We start from the raw sequence: 12,442 nt of genomic DNA on the forward strand, positions 1-12,442 counted from the left end.
TCTTACCGTTAAGAGTAGTATATTTCCCCCTTGAGACTCCCTTGATGGAAATTAAATTTTTATTTGCAAGAAGTTATCTATTGGAGATTGCTTTTCAGTTAGGGCTAGGGACATGCGTCTATTTCTCCATTCAGCTGTAGGACCCCAACTGGTACAGACAGATGCAGAGTCTGTGCTTGTTACCTGAGACTCTGTGAGTCCATGTGTAAATTGATCATATTGATTTACATGGTCTTGGTCTTGTTTTTTTTTTTGTTGTTGTTGTTTGTTTGGTTTTTTTTTTTTGTATACTCCATTCCTTCTAGTTCTTACACTTTTTCTTGCCTCCTCTCCATGGTGTTCCCTGAACTCAGAGGGGAGGGATTGTTGGAGATATCCTATTTACAGTTGAGTGTTCCATGTTCTTTTATTCTCTGCCTTATGTCTGTCTGTGGGTCTCTTTATTTGTTCCAGGAAGAAGTTTCTCTGATGATGGTTGACAAGGTACATATATATGAGGGCACCAGAATGTCATTAGGTATTATTCTAAATGTATATAGCAATTTAGCAATGTAATTTAGTAATGTAATTTAGCAATTAGTTATTGCTAANTTGATTTTAACAGTAGCATTTGGTTTTGCCTACATCCTTGGGTGTTCAATTTTCAGATTTTTGGTCACCAAAGCAATGTAGGGTATGGGTTTCCTCTCATTGAGTAGTCATTAAGACAACACAGATATTGGTTGGTTACTACCACATAATTTTTGTCAAATTTGTATTAGTATATCTTATAATCAGTACACCATTTCAAAAAAAAAAAAGATTTGAGGCTTGCTTGGTGTTTAATTTGCTCCTTTGGTATCATGCAAGGAACCTTCTTGTATCAAACACACTGGAACATAGGAGTAAAGAGTCAATGGAGGCACCAGCTAGACATCTCCATGATCAATGAGTTGTGTAGGTGTTATCTTTAGCACTGGGATCTTGTGAACCTTCTACTTTATTGGGCGTTCATATTTCCTTTCAAATGACCCTTAGTATTGCTATTTCTCATTCAACTCGCTCTGGCCTCCACCTCTTTTCTTGATCTTGCTGTTACAGTCTCCCCTTGACGCCAAACATTCATAGTTACCTATTCTAATTCCCTTTCAAAATGAGTTCTATCTGTTCTCCCCCTGCTTACACTGCACCTAATGTCTGAGGTTCTATGGATTGTAGAATGGCTTACATTGGCTTAACAGCTAATATCTACATTTTTGCAAATACATAACATAGTATTTATATGTCCAGGTATAAGTTAACTAACTCATGCTTTCCTTTTATAATTTCATCTGTTTATTTGTGAATTTCATGTTTTTATATTTTTATAATAGCAAAACAATACTCCAATATATAAATGACCACACTTTCTTTATCCATCCTTCTGTTAAGACAAATTGAGGCTGTTTTCCAAATTTTGGCTATTCTTAGTATAGCAGCAATAGACACAGTTAACCAAGTATCTATCATAGATGAAATTATAAGGAGGCCACCTGTTCATTTTCTGGACACTGGGCAACTCAGACCTGAAATAATCACACATAAACTACATTATTTAAAACACTGATTGACGTATTAGCACTAGCTACTTATTGACTAACTCTTACATGCTAATTTAGCCCATTTCCATTAATTTGTGTATTGTCACATGGTTGTGGCTTACCAGCTAAAGTTTTGGTGTCTCTCTCTGGTTCCTTCTTTCTCCCAGCATTCAGTTTAGCTTTCTCCACCTAGCTCTGTTTTACTCTATTAGGTCGAGCCAGTTTTTTATTAACCAATGGTATTCACAGCATACAAAGGGGAATCAATCCCACATAACCTATAATTTTCTGATTCAATAAAATGGAAGGCTTTATCTTTAACATAGTAAAATTACATATAACAAAACAATTAACAAACAAGAATTATAGTTACAATACTTACATATATTATCTTTTATCATAACTAAGAAAAACTATATATTCAACTCAGTTAAAGACTCCAGGAGGATACAATATTACCTAAGTAAACAGGAAGTGGATTGTAAGCAACTTCCAAAACATTAGAATAGACAGAGACATCTCACTGCTTAGACAGTCACCAAAGTTCTTCAGTATTGTTGGAAAATCTAATCTTCAGCCCACAGGCCCATAGTATCCAGGCAGATTTTTCCATGAAATAGGAAATATCAAAAACAGTTTCGTCTATATAGGCATTTTGACAGTGACTTTCTTTGGTGTCTTGCAGAATTTCTAGCAGAGTCTTTCATGAAGTAGGTTTTAAATAAATTTTAGTTGACCATGTGGGTGTCAATTTGTTGTAAGGAAGTTACTTGTTTCCCAGCTGCAAGAAACTTCAGCTCTGAAATAATCACACAGAAACTACATTATTCAAATCACTGCTTGGCTCATTAGCTCTATCTTCTTATTGGCTAACTCTTACATATTCATTAAACTCATCTCCATTAATCTGTGTGTCTCCACAAGGCCATTGCCTACCAGCAACGTTTCAGGATGTCTATCTCCCATGGGGCTACATGGCCTCTCTTTGACTCAGCCTCCTTTCTCTCAGCATTCAGTTAATTTTTCCCTGCCTAGCTCTGCTCTACACTTTCTTATTAACCAGTGGTGTTCACAGCATACAGAGGGGAATCCCGTATCATGGCATGGCCATTGGTGAAATGCCCAAGAGTGATAGAGGTGAGACTTGAGGTTTATCAATTCCTGTTTTACTGATTTCCATAGTGGCTTAACAACTTTGCAGGAAAAGAACACCACACTGGACATATCATAAGTATCTGTTACCCCCAAACCCATTCCTAGTGACACACATCTTCCCCCAAAACTACAGCTACTTTAACAAGATCATACCTCTTAAAAGCACATATTGTGGGGGAACATTTTTATTTAAGTTACCGTACTCTTTCTGGTTATTTGGAGAATAAAATGGGTTGTCTGTCTTTTGCCTTGTAGGATATCTGGAATCCTGTCAGACGTGACCACTAGAATTTGGGGGTAAACTGTGTTCCTAGGTATTAGGAACTGACAGTCAGAAATTTTGAAAGGGTAGGAGGAAGAATGAGGGCTTGTACAAGGCAGAGTGAAGAATGGTTTCCACTAGGATCTGTTTAGTCCCCTGGGAATGGGGACAGAGAGTGAGGAGAGGCCACAATGGCTAGTCTACTATAGAGCTGAGTATAAACCTAGGGGAATATATATGAAGAGGAGGAAGAGTGGTGATCTCAAGCTCCACTGCCTGCTTCAGATGCCTAATTGATTTTCTGACAAGCTTGTTTGATGGGTTCTCAGGGAAAGTATGCTGGAGTTGGGGGCTGAGATAGAAGAGGAAGGTAAAACAATAACAATTGCCCCACCTGAAATGGTGCAGGCAGAAGGGGGTGCACTAGGTGTAGTATTACAGAGATGGGGGTGATGCTATGGCTTGAATTTGGAAGAGAAAAAGGAGTGCTGACAGTTAGGCTATCTGCTGTTCTGTCCTAAGTGGTCTTTTGCTCACTACTTAATGCTTGCTTGAGTTAAGGGCTGAGATAAAGAGATTAGTAGGCATAAGAAAACTTTGACGGGAAGATCTGTATTTTTCAATTGAGATGAGTATGGGGAGGGAGGCAAGGCTCCAGCTAATGTTCTGCTAAAGAACTGAGGATACAATTGGGGAATTTGATCTGCAGAAGAAGAGGGAGAAGTAAAGAGTTGCAATTAGTCTACCTGTTTCCCTAACCTGTGAGAATGTTTTTGCATGTGTGATTTTTAGGTCAAAGACATATTTCATGAATAATCAGAGTAGAACTGTAAGGTCTCTCCTTTGCTTCCATCTTGATGGTCACATTGGTTATTCATATGATTTTAATATTATGGTCAGTTTTATCGTGAACTTTCCAAATTTGAAAATAAGAAAACCAAGAGAACTTCTGAAGTCTTAGGATTATGATAAATGTGTGGCTAAGTTAAGAAATAATGGACTTCTTCAATTATGTTTTTTTTAATTTAGGAATATTCTCTATTTCTGGACCAGACTCTTTAACCTTCAAGTGTGTACATATTTATTCTCTGTGTGTTGTTTCTTCTATCATAGTTTTCCTATGTATTTGATTTATTTGGAGGCTTTGATGAGTTCAGATTTATAGTACATATAAATGTTAAAGACAAATTTTCTGGAGAACAATTAATAAATTATCTCTATAAGCAATTGGTTACAATTATTTATGACAGAATATTATCAACCATAATTTGTGTCATAATTAAACTAATTAAAAAGAATTTTATCTATCTAAAGATACAAGAAATTGAATAAAACATTGTTTTGTAAGCAGTTTGAATATATCAGTGGTCAAATATAAAGATTCCCTACAGGCTAGCAAGATGGCTCAGAGGTTAACAGCAGTGGTGGCTCTTCCAGAGGTCCTGAGTTTAGTTCCCAGAAACCACATGGTGGCTTACAAGCATCTATAATGACATCTGGTGCCCTCTTCAGGCATACAAGCATACATGCAGGCAGAACATTGTATACATAAGAAATAAATAAAAATGCTGGACGGTGGTGGCATATGCCTTTAATCCTAGCACTAGGAAGGCCGAGGCAGGAGGATGTATCTGTGTTTAAGGACAATTTGGTCCACAGAGCAAGTAGTTCCAGAACAGTTTCCAAATCTCCAAAGCTATAGAGAAACCCTGTTTCAAAAAAAAAAAAAAAAAGAACAAAAAAGAATCCATATGCTAATTTTAATGGAGCAAATATTCCAGTTTTAAAAGGGCCAATGTCATGAAGAGGCATTAAATTAAATACATGTATCTGTTGCTTATTATTTAAATTTAAGTGTATAAGAATCCAATTGAATTTGAAAACTTGTTGTACATGGAACTTTGACACATAACTAATGTCTTTTTATAAAACAAGTTATATTATATTTATAGGTCAATCTAATTAAGCATGTACACTCTCAGTTATATAGTGTATCATTGTAATCTTTGCCTCTTATGTTTTAAAATGGAATTTTAATTGATTAAAGTAACATATTTTATGACATAAGTTCAGGGAGTTGTACTGATAAATTTGAAAATAAATAGAATAGAAAAGACCAGTGTTCCCCTAACATGACTTGGGTAGGAGCATCAGTGGTAGCCACATCTGTTGGAAAAAGCAATGATTCATGAGGTTTGGAGTCTGTGCAAATTTGATAGATGTACCAAGAATTAGAAACCTGACCATGCTCTTCCCAGGCCACTGATAAGGGTGTGTTTTCCCTTAACAGCCTTGAGAGATGAGGTAATGTCTCCTCCCAAAACAAAACACAGACTTACTGTACAAGCAGAACTTCACCTAAACTCAAGGTTTTTCTCTTATAACATAGTACACTGTGTGTTTAGACATCCATCATGGGTCCTTTGTGTCATGCCTGTAGGACTTGGGAGCATGAGAGCTTTACAGTAACAACTATGAACTATAACCACTGTTTTCAGAATGAATATTGAAATCCTTTTTCTCTAATTTGGAAGTGTTTTATCTTCTGCCTGACCATGAATTAAAATCCAAAACAGTTCTATTCATTAACCAATGGCAATAAAACATATTCACAGCATAGAGATGGAAATCCCACATCATACCACCACTGCTTTGAAATCATAATTGAAATAGATATGTCATGACCTGAACTTATACTTGATCGTATGATAACAGCTTACAATTCTTCTATCATCAACTGGTTCACTATATTCTTTTAAACTCTTTCCACAAAAGCATTAGATATTAAAACATTGATATATATATGGAGAGAGAGAGAGAGAGTAGGCAGAGTCAAGGGGGCACCGTGTACCTGTCAGAGGAGAAAGATGCCTAGTATCTTTTGAAAAGACACAACCTCATGGTGATACACAAATTAATGCAAATGGGTTAATTTAAGATGTAAGAGTTAGCTAAGAGTATGCATAAACTACTGGACAAACAATATTGTAAATAGTGCAGTTTTTGAGTGATTATTTGTATCTAGGCATCTGAGAAATGAAGGAGCAACTTCTGTTTACACTATTTAAGTGTACTGTTCACGATTGACCTCTAACTCACCATTTATTCTAAGCATGCTGAACATCTACAAATCTGTGACATTACCTCTGCTCAGGTAAAAGAGAAATTCTGATTAAAGATGAAAGTAGCATTTGTCTATGGGCACTGATGTAAGTATTTAGAGAGCTAATTGGTACCTTGTCAATTTACCTAAGCCAGAGTACTAAGAGTCTATGACCTCCCCAAGTCATTCTTTTTACTGAGCCTATAGAATTTATAGTTTACATATCTCCTCTTATGATAAACGTCTCAAATTCATTCTGAAAAGGTTGGATCTTTGAAGTAAAATTTCTCAAGAAAAGAAATACTATATGTAGCAATGCAAAACTGTAGAAAAATTATGACTCATATTTAAATATTGAATGAATTAAACCAATAATGTATGAATTTGGTGAAATATGCCAGCAGATTTGAGAGAACATAATCTTATTCATTTTAATACCTTGTATATTTTAATGCAAGTCAAAGATGCTCAGAATTTTTCTCATTGGCTCTTTGCATTATAAAATGTATTTCTCAGTTTTTTCTTTCTTTTTATTATTACTTAAAAAATATAAATTCAAATTCCCATTCCCTCCTCTCCTCCCTCTCCCTCCACAGATCCTCTGTCCACCCCTCCAACCCTGAGGGAGTGCCATGCACCCCACCCTGTGGAAAGTCCAAGACCCTTCCTACTACATCTAGGTTGAGCAAGGTTTACATCCAAAGAGAATAGGATCCCATGAAGTCGGTATATGCAAGCAGAGACTATCAGTGGCCCCTCCGTATGTCCCAGCTGTCAACCCACTTCATAGGGGCATGGTTGTTCCCATGCTCGTTCACTCCCAGTCCAGTTGGAGTTGATGAGCTCCCATTAGTTCAAGCAAACTATCAGTGGATGACCCCCTCATGGTCTTGAATTCCTTGCTCATACTCTCACTTTTTCCACTTTTCAACTGGATCTTGGAAGTTCAGTCCAGTGCTCCAGTGTGAGCCACTGTCTGTTCCCATCTGCTCTTGGACAAAGGTTCTTTGGTGATATTTAAGATAATCATCAGTCTGATAACAGGGTAAGGTCAGTTCAGATACCCTCTCCTCTATTCCTTGGGGTCTTAGCTGGGATCATTCCTGTGGGTTCTTGGGCATTTTTCTAGAGCCAGGTTTCTTGCTAAATCCATAATGGCTCCCCCAATCAAGATATCTCTTTTCTTGCTTTCATATCTGTCCTTCCTCCATCTCGATTATCCCATTCCCTCAAGTTCTCCTCAACCCCCTACTCCCCTTTCTTCTACCCCTGCCCCCCTGCTCCCAAATTTTTGTCTGATTCTAATTTTCAGGTGGGTTTATATAAGTTTTTTCTTATGCTGGAGAGGTTGTGGAGCAAGGGGAATACCCATCCATTGCTGGTGAGAATGCCAAAATGTACAATCACTTTGGAAATCAGTGTGGCAGTTTCTCAGAAAACTGGGAATCAACCTACCTCAGGATCCAGCAATTCCATTATTGGAAATACACCCAAAAGATGCTCAACCATACTACCAGAGCATTTGTTCAACTATGTTCAGAGCAGCATTATTTGTCATAGCCAGAACATAGAAACAACCTACATGCCCCTCAACTAAAGAATGGATAAAGAAAATGTGGTACATATACACATTAGAGTACTAGCCGGCAGTAAAAAAATAATGACATCTTGAATTTTGCATGCAAATGGACAGAATTAGAAAACATTATCCTGAGTGAGGTAACCCAGACCCCAAAAAACGAATATCGTATGTACTCACTCATAAGTGGATACTAATCATAAACAAAGGGCAGCAAGCCTATAGTTCAAGATCCTAGAGAAACTATTTCTTAGATTTTGAGTAGGTAGTATCCATAGGCTTAGCATTATGACTAAAAGTACTCTGATCCTTTTTAAGTATTCAACTTTTACCTCTGATAGAGATATATTACTAGATTTGGAGATTAGAAAAACCAACCTTTTCCTATTAGCTTTTAATTGTGCAAAAATCTGAGATATTATAGGTAATAAATATAATTGGAAAGCATCTAAATGTGTGAAGAAGCATTTCAAATATATGCACACAGACAGAAAGTCTGGAATGCCATTGTAGAAAATTCTGTTTGATTTTAGCTGAAACCAATTCAACTGGCCTGTATAAAGGCAGGAGTCAGGGGCATTTTGTGGAACAAAATACGGTTTTATTATATGGTTGCCAATATTGGTATCTGAGTTGCTGCACCGTCTGGAACAGATTTGAACATCACTGGAAAAGATGCTATTGCTTTACTCCTGAGTTTTCACATGATAGATTTTGATATTTTTCATAATTAGGTTTATGCTGCCCCTGCTTTCTTCAAAAATACTATTTCAATTTTAGCAGATGCAAAAGACTCCCAAGTTAGTGACTTTGTATTATTAGTCTTAATATTGTCCTCTATATTCATAAACAGCAGAATTAACTTCATTTTGGCCAACCTTGGACTTTCGGGTACAACTAGTACCATGTATTTGTGATATTATGGGATATGCAGTTTATACAGAATAAAATATATTCATTACATATCTAATAGGAGGAATATATGAACTTATTTGACTAGGCAATACTGCTGTAAGAAAGATTATAGATATAAGACAAGGTGCATTATATATGTAATTCTGCATGATACAATAGTAAACCTTAAAAATATCAGTAGTTTATTCAAGTAGATATATTACACAGAGATGTAAATTGATGGCTACTCTGGAGATATAGGGAGTTTTTCTGATCCATATATCCAAGCACATAATGTCAGGGATAGTTGACTATGAGGCTTTCACGATTTGCCATTACTTTTTTCATATGTTGGTATTTCTGACAGATTGCATCTAGAAGCAAAATGCAGCCCTATGGGGAAAACTTCTGTGACTGAAGCTCAGTTTTACTTGCAAACCGAACTTTAAATGTATATCAGGAAATGTAATACAGAGTCAAGTAAGATAATATGTGGAGGATTGTGGTACCTTTATGACAAATTATTTATACTTCTACTAATGTGAAGTTATTGTTCTTCTTGTTATCAATCTGAATTATTTTGGGTGGTTGGTCAGATAATATAATTTGAACAGCTTTCATTTTGATTCTTTTTGACAGAGAGTTGGAAGTAAAAAGAATAGTGATTTAAGTTTATAAAATCTTAAAGAGTTTTGGTACAAAATTTAGATAAAATCAACTTAGAAAAGTATATGGAAATAATTAGACACAGTGGCTAATATCTATTTTTTTCAAGAACTATTTCTGGAAATTTTACTGAGTTCCGGAGAGTAAAGAATACTATCCCAGTCATCATGCGGCTATAGGAAGCTTTTGTTTTGTGTGGTTGGAGAATGGATAGACAATATCCATTAAATTTGAGTTAAGCTATTAAGTTTTCAACTTAGGAGAGGAGGAGAATATGTTGTAAAGTGAAAAAAAAATCTTTTCATATTGTAAAGTGTTGTTGTATCAAAGAGTTCCACAATAGCTTGGAATGGAGTTTAACAAAGGTTTATTTGAGGAAAAACTGAGAGTAAGGGTATTGTGTAGTCCTCTACATATGCTGAGACCTGGAACCGAATCCACCTGCAAAGAAAGTTGTACACACTTTTAATCTGCATTTATAATACATAAGACCATGACCAAAGCGAGCTGGTATCTCAAAGGCTTTTGGCTGAAGGAGTTCCCATTGCAGTAAAGGAAAATGATTGTTTCTGAATATATTGACTCAAATGCAAATGACACTTGCATGCATCTCAGATGCATCCATAAGTGAGATTTAATACTAGTAGCCTGTAAAATAGTCAAATTGAAACATACCATTAATTTGCTCCACAGACTTACCTCTATCATTTCACAGTAACTTCTATAAACCTACTTCCATGTCTCAGTTCCATTCCCACTCAGATCATTCTCACTGTGAGATCATCTGGAGTCAATTCTTCTAAAAGGTGATAGAATCTAAAGTATAAACCAAAATTTTCAAATTAACTTTCTTATTTGGACTTTATTACAATATCCTTGATTAATATTTAGGATATTTTTTATTAAAAATTTCCACCTCCTCCCTGCCTCCCTTTTCCCTCCCCCTCCCCCACTCCCCAACCCCCCACTTCCTTCCCTTTCCCTCTCCTGTCCAAAGAGCAGTCAGTGTTCCCTGCCCTGAGGGAAGTCCAAGGTCCTCCCCCACCTCCATCCAGGTCTAGGAAGGTGAGCATCCAAACAGACTAGGCTCCCACAAAGCCAGTACATGCAGTAGGATCAAAACAAAGTGCCGTTGTCCTTGGCTTCTCAGCATCCCTCATTGTCCGCCATGTTCAGAGAGTCCAGTTTTATCCCATGCTTTTTCAGTCTCAGTCCAGCTGGCCTTGGTGAGCTCCCATTAGATCAGCCCCACCTTCTCAGTGGGTGGGTGCACCCCTCGCGGTCCTGACATCCTTGCTCGTCATGAGACATGGTGCAATATTCCACAATTCCATCGTGATAAAACACACTTGTTCTAAACAGTGAAGATGTGTGTATATCAAGAAAGTATTTCATACAGATACAAAGGAATATTACAATAGAGTTAAACTAACTAAAACATTTAATAATAGAACTCTTAACAACTATTTAGTTTTTAGAATCTGTGGAAGGACCTAAATGATATCTTCCAAATATAATCTTTGAATTTGTTATATTATATTATTTACATTATATGTTAGTGTGCATTAATATATACTAATTGCATATTAATATAGTTTTATATTTATTCATAACTTAAGAAAAAACAAACCTTTGCTATCTGAGTTTTGTAGACTCTAGTAAACTTTATTATATATCTCTACATTATGTTTATAATTGCTGGTTTTCTAAGAGTTCAGTAAGGGATTTATGACATTTAATTTTTAATAAGTAGTTTAGGCCCATGCTTCTAGCATATTGCCTGTGTATGGTTCCTGCATCCCTTCACTATCAGTCTCTTTTTTCATCCTGAGGAAAAAGTATTACCTTTGATTTTATGACAGTTCATCCTCTTCTATCTCAAGGCCAACTTTGTCATTGCTCAACATCTATCTTCTGCTTTGGTGATCTTTGGCTCCCTGTGACTCAGAAATGTCCCATAGATTTACCGACATTTATTTAAGTATTCTTTTCATTTTATTGCTCAGATCTTTACTCATTTCACTTCTAGTTTCTTTTGTTAAAACACCACAACCATATTTCAGTCTTTGAAGTTTACATCTGTTAGCCCTTCTCTCTTTCCCTCTCTTCTTTCTTCCTTTTCTCCCTCCATTTCTATCTCTCTCTCTAATCTGCGAACTTTATTAACTCCTAGAAAAGTCAAAATCACACATTTTTCTATTTCTGAACTAAAAGAAATATTCTTTTAAATAATGATAGCCTTGACTCAGTTAATTATTACAGTTAACATAAGTGATGTGTGGTGACATTTTATATGCCACTTCCATATATGAAAGAGAATACGTGCATTTAAGGGTCATTTTCACAGCCAACAAAAGACTTATATAAATGAACATATGAGTGAATGGACTCCCAAAGGGTCAAAAAGTCAAAAGTTATATTATAGTTCCCATGTAGAGTTTCCCTGATATTTATGCAGCTATTTCAAATGTTCTATCACAAAGACATATTTTGGAAATAATGCAACCATTAGGGGCTTTAATATCCATTTTATGCCGGGGCATCATATGGAAAAATTTGATGTATATGTTACACATAAGAAAGTATGAAAGATTAAACGAAGGCTTAAGCATATAAATAAGTTAACAGACTGGAATACAAGCAATAAAATTAGTAAATATTTACTTGAAAGGTTTATAATGGTGTGAATAGATAAATAAGAATGAGTGGAGAAGTTAATATTTGAGCCAAGACACCAAATATATTTACTTGTGGACATAAGATGGGAAGAGGACACCAAAGCCAAGAATGTGTATACTGCATAGCATCTTGTCAGAAGACTATGTGAAAAGACCAAACTCTCTCCTTGCATGCTTTAACTATATGTATACTAACATTGGAATGATACAGAGAAGATTAGATGGTACCTGTGCAAAGATGATAATGCAAATCCATGAACTCTCTATATTGTTGTAATAACAACAAAGTATGTAACAATATTTCTGGTGTAAAAGCAGCCTGAGATGAATTGAAGGCATACACATGGACCAGATTGTTATGCTCCTAACATAGTGGCATATGTATGTATTCCCAGAACATTCACTGACTAATTTTATGAGATGGCCAAATTATGTATAGTCTATAGGTTTGTTCTCTATACATTATTGAATAGAAACACTTTCACTTAAATATTTTGTTATGTGCATTAATAATTGAGTTAATTTTGAAAGGTGCAACCTATTTGC

General features: G+C 35.9%; 1 non-coding gene across 1 annotated transcript; it reads left to right on the forward strand.

Moving 5' to 3' along the window:
• Positions 1-12,065: 12,065 nt before the first annotated feature.
• LOC126495599 (U6 spliceosomal RNA) lies at positions 12,066-12,169 on the forward strand. The gene has a single exon (XR_007590193.1). It is a non-coding gene; the product is annotated as a U6 spliceosomal RNA (small nuclear RNA).
• The last annotated feature ends 273 nt before the right edge of the window (positions 12,170-12,442 follow it).

The sequence above is a fragment of the Alexandromys fortis genome, unplaced genomic scaffold, assembly GCF_014885135.2.
Source record: "Alexandromys fortis isolate MF-2015 unplaced genomic scaffold, M_Fortis_MF-2015_v1.1 scaffold_533, whole genome shotgun sequence".
Classification (NCBI taxonomy): domain Eukaryota; kingdom Metazoa; phylum Chordata; class Mammalia; order Rodentia; family Cricetidae; genus Alexandromys; species Alexandromys fortis.